The following is a 5,304-nucleotide window of genomic DNA, read 5'->3' as shown; positions in this document are numbered from 1 at the left end:
AATTTCCATTTAAATGTATCCTCCTCAGAAAGCCACTCCCTGATGGATCATCCACTGGAATTCACTGCCCCTTCTCATTACTATCACATCACATGTTAATTTTCTTCATTGTCTCAAATTCTCATGGATGCTTTGTTCATGGATGAACAAGGAAATTTCTTTGTTCTTTTATTAGATTATTTCTTGCCTATCCCAGTTTCGCCAGAATACAAACTCTAACGGAGCCATGGTGTTTGTCTGTCTTGTTCACCACCTGCACTCATAATGCACAGAAGAGGGCCCGGCCACAGTAAGTAACCTATACATATTGGTTGAATGTGCAAATGAGCAAACATCCTAAAACTTAAGAAAAAAGCAGAAAATAAAACTCAAGTGGCCAATCAACAATTTAAAAGAAACTCAACCTGATTAGTTTTCAGAAAAATGCAGGAATTAAAAAAAAAAAGAAAGAAAAAGGAATGCTAAATTCATCCATCTGATGGGGAATTTTTTTTTAATCTGCTGAAACCAAGTCTTGGCGAAGTATTGAAAACAATGAAACTTCTAAGCATTGCCCTGAGAATGTCAAATGAGACACCCATTTTAGAGAGCAATTTGGCAGAACAAAATTGAAAATGTGCTTAGCATTTGACTTAACAATTCCACTTCTGAGAATTCACAGTAGATACATGATTGCATATATGCATAAGCAGATGTTAGGAGAGTGTTTATTGCAACAACTGTACATTGCAGAAAAATTAAATCAATCTAAATGTCCATTAATGAGGAAATAAATGAAATGTAACTTATCTATATGGTGAAATACTACACAGAGACCAAAAGAATTGACTGTTATGTGTATGTACATAAATGTATAAATATATGAAAATCAAATTGCTAGACCTCCAAAATATAACTTTAAGTAAGAAGAGGCAAGATATACTTTGATACTATTTATGTAAATAATAAACACATATATTTTATATTCTGTTATGCTTATTGTTTATGGTGTAAAACATGGAGCGGAAAGAAATCCACCATTGACCATTGTTCCCTTTGGGGAAGGAGTTAGAAAAAACCCAGGGGATTTCTGACTGAAAGGGACCACGTTTCTAATGTTATGTTTATTTCTGAAAGCAAATATAATCCAATATTAACAGTTGCTAATTCTGGATAATAACTATATGGGCATTTTTACTATTTTAAAAATCGTATTTAATAATTTTTAATTTATAAAGTTAAAAATAAAATAATTACTGTGACATAATAAGAAATATATACGTAGTCTCTGTCCCCAGTTCCTGACACAGAATTCCTAAAATCCTTTTAATTCTGGGAGACAGAAGCAACTTTTATTCTAATGAGGTGACTCTGAAAGGTTGAGGGCTGATCACCCCAGGAACAAACTATGTGATTAGAAGGTTGGAAATTTCAGCCTCACTCCTGACCTCCAAGGAAAGGAGAGGGGCTGGAGATTGAGTTAATCTCCACAGTGCCAATGATTTACTCAATCATGTCTATGTAAAGGGGCCTCCATTATAACCCTAAACAAAAGTGTTCAAAGGATTTCCAGGTTGATGATGCACCCCCATGCTGGGAGGGAAGATGGTGGACTCCAGCTTCACAGGGACAGAAACTCCTGTGCTTGACCTCGCTCTGTGCGCGTCCCCATCTGGTTGTTCTTTTGTATCATTTATAATAACCGTTATAAAAAACAGTAAGTCAAGTATTTCCCTGAGTTCTATTAGCCATTACAATAAAAATCCTCTATTAGTAGCTAAGTCAAACAGAAGCATGGACAACCTGGGGACCCTTTATTTGTGATTGACACCTGAAGTTGGAGGCAGTCTTGTGGGACAGAGTCCTTGATTTGTGGGGTCCGCACTAACTCTGGGTAGTTAATGTCAGAATTGAATTAAATTGTAGTACTCCCTGTTGGTGTCTGCAGAGAGTTGGAGAATTGGTTGTTGGTGAGAAAACACACACACGCACACACACATATTTGGTGTCAGAAGTGTTGTAAGTAGAGAAACAATTTTCTGTTTAAATGCCACTAAAAATGAAGTAAATTATTTGGAAGTGGAAAGAGATGAGAAAGACCATCAGAAAGAAGCAGAGACAGAGAGGAGCTGCGTCAGGCTGTTATCTGCACTGAAGGGCCTGGGAGGAGATGCTATTAGGCTTTGTGCCCTTTACTGGCTGGGCCAGTGCACCCACCAGCCTGTGTTGCCAAGGTCCGTGGCTGCACAATTGTCCTCTTTTCTGGAGCCTTGCCTGAACTTGTAGCCTCTGAGCTGTGTTACAGAAGACCCGAGGCCATTCTCAATTCTTATACTCTTCATAAGGCCTCGATGAATGGCTGAGATGGCAGTTCACATGTCCATGGGCATTTTATTTCAAATACTTCATTAAGTCTTCCAGTACTTAAGATGACTTCTATGAGCTTTTTCCTTAAAAAGCCTAATCCAGTGAGCTTTGTGGAAGAAGAATAGATTCAAAGTAGTTCAAAGTGACAAAAAAATAAATAAATTCTAGATCCAGGAAGGAAAAGATCCCTTACTTCTACCATCCATCTGATCTCAATTGGTTGAGGCCCCTAATATGAAACAGACACACCCATTCTGTAATTACAACAACAGCAACACAAAGTGTAGAGTGCCAAGAGCCAGGAAATGTCAGTACATTTAATAATTTGAGTATATTCCCCCTAAAATTATAGGACAGTGATTGTCTGATCATCCATAGGGAGAAGATTTGAAATCCAGAAGTCAGCTGGACCCTGCATGTGAGGGAAGCCAAGTGCACTGCCTAGTAAAGAGAACCCATCTGCCAGAGACATACTCTGCTATCTAGACCATGTTGCCAAAGGCAGGCCCAGGGCACTGTACCTAGATAGAGAAAAGCTGTATCCAAAGGCCCCTCACCTTGCTACCTGGAAAACCATAGTAAAAGCCCCTGCCCCTGTCCAGATTCATGATGATTTTTATGTGGAAAGTTTCAAAGAACTAGACAGAATTGGATGGGATACCGAGTTCCACCACTGAGTAGCTACCGTGGGCCATGAGTAAATTACTTAACCTCTCTGGGCATTTCATTTTTTGCATGTAAGATGAGATCTAGAAGTTTTCAGTGAAATAATGCATTACATGAATCCACACTAGGCATACTGTCAAGTCACTTCCTTTTCTCTGAGCCAATGCAGGCTTGGCTTGGCCTTGATGGCAATACCTGCTACTCCCTTTGGCCAGGGCCTGCCTTTATGATGCAAGGTGATGGCTGTAGGGGTGTATGGATGATCCCCTGTCCCACCACACTCATGAGGATTCTAGCCCTGAATATGCTGCCAACTGCCTTCACTACCCAGGAACTTAGGATAAAGTAAGGCTATGGTTCATTTTTCTCAATACCATACTCAAACACTTAATTAAAAAAATTGTTTTAGACATATGTGTTATTTAAGAGCTTGCAGTTGCTCTTATCCTCCATCCATATGTAAAGTAGCACAATCACCACAGCTTATCACTAGGAGAGGTTGGAAATAATATCTTGGGAAGAAATTCAATTCCCTTTGCTTTCTCCGCCCATGCCATAGCAGGAGCATGTTTGCCTGATATAATGCATTTGGTGGCAAACAAACTGGTAGATGTTATCTCATGTAATTTTGGGATATTCTTTCATTAGCGGGTCAAACAAGGATTGACTGTTTCCCATTTTCTCACCCATACTTTGCCCAAATTTATTTACTTTTCCTCCTATTTACTCTTTTGCTGGAAATATTTTGACATTTCAACTTCCTAATAGAGATAGGTGATTGAAAACATTCATTTTCTGTCCCTCTGTAAAACTTATTCATGTAACAGTAAACCAATTTTTTTTTTATTATACTTTAAGTTCTGGGGTATGTGTGCAGAACGTGGAGGTTTGTTACGTAGTTATACATGTGCCATGGTGGTTTGCTGCACCCGTCAACCCATCAACTACATTAGGTATTTCTCCTAATGTGCTTCCTCCCCTAGCCCTCTGCCCCCAACAGGTCCCCGTGTGTGATGTTCCCCTCCCTGTGTCCATGTGTTCTCATTGTTCAATTCCCACTATGAGTGAGAACATGTGGTGTTTGGTTTTCTGTTCTTGCGTTAGTTTGCTGAGAATGATGAGTAAACCAATTAAAAAAAAAAAAGGAGTAAGACCTACTAGTACAAGGGACGGGAGAGGCAGCTGCAACATAAAATATTGGAAGCTAGAAAATGGATGAATTAGAAGAACCTGACTTAGCAAACCAAAAAAGGTCAAGTGATAAGCGTCAAGTGGGGACTGAGCAGAAGCAGTCCAATTAGCAGCCACTGACCTCCAGCAGGCTCAGAAGTTGGTAGTACTGGGTATCCCTGGAAGTGGGGAAGAAGGTGGCGTCAAAACAGGGGATTGACTGGAAGTCTCTTGAGTTTGATTGCAAGATCCTACAGTCCATTCTATGTGGCCGGGCAATCATCTTTCTTAATTCTGGTAAAATACCAGAAGTTTAGTAGTGGGAGAGGGTAACTGAAAAGACTCTGGGCTGGAGGGTTGGAGGTACAGTGAGAACAGGAAGGTCCAGGCCTGCATCTGACATTTTCAGAGCCCAAAGCAAGAGTATTCACAGGGGCTGTGGCCCTGGCTTCCCTTCCTTGTCTTCACACCTTGATTTGTTTCTTGACTGTCAGGGCCTTGAATGAGCACCTGTGGACACCCAGCCCTCCTGTGCAAGTTCTATCAGACTCCTGCAAATGGCCACTCTTGTATATCTCTTGGTTTCAGGGGTGCATACACTGGTTGGTAAAATTGTTCACCCTCAGAGGGACAGACTGAGGGAACAGGCCCACACAGTCCCTGGAAGCAAGCTTGAGGCCACTTGGCAGAATTCTGAAACACAGTCTACAAACGGGGGCAGGTGCCCTTGGCTATGGAAAAAGGTATCAACAAAGAAGGGCCAGAGAAAGGTCCTTTAAAGAATGTTGTCCAGGCTAAAGTGACTGTCTTGGTTTGCCTGGACCATACTGGTTTTAGCACTAAAAGTCTCACATCCCAGCAGACTCCTCAGTCCAGGGCAAAGCGTGATGTTTGGTTATCCTTCCAGCTTAGTGGTGGTCCTGTATTTGCATACTTAACTCTGAGACCTCCAGCCTTCTTTTCCCATTTAGTTCCCAGAGTGCTGGCAGCAAGGCCTATATCCTCCAGGTACGAAATTAAAAGTTTTTCTCTGGGGAATTTGAGCAGTCCAAGGAGAAAGAGCTAAGAACTCTGACTTTAAAGATTATCTCAGAAACCTCCCTTAGACACCTCCATAGTAAA

The sequence above is a fragment of the Nomascus leucogenys genome, chromosome 11 (genome assembly GCF_006542625.1).
Source record: "Nomascus leucogenys isolate Asia chromosome 11, Asia_NLE_v1, whole genome shotgun sequence".
Lineage (NCBI taxonomy): Eukaryota > Metazoa > Chordata > Mammalia > Primates > Hylobatidae > Nomascus > Nomascus leucogenys.
Note: the sequence above shows the minus strand (reverse complement) of the source record.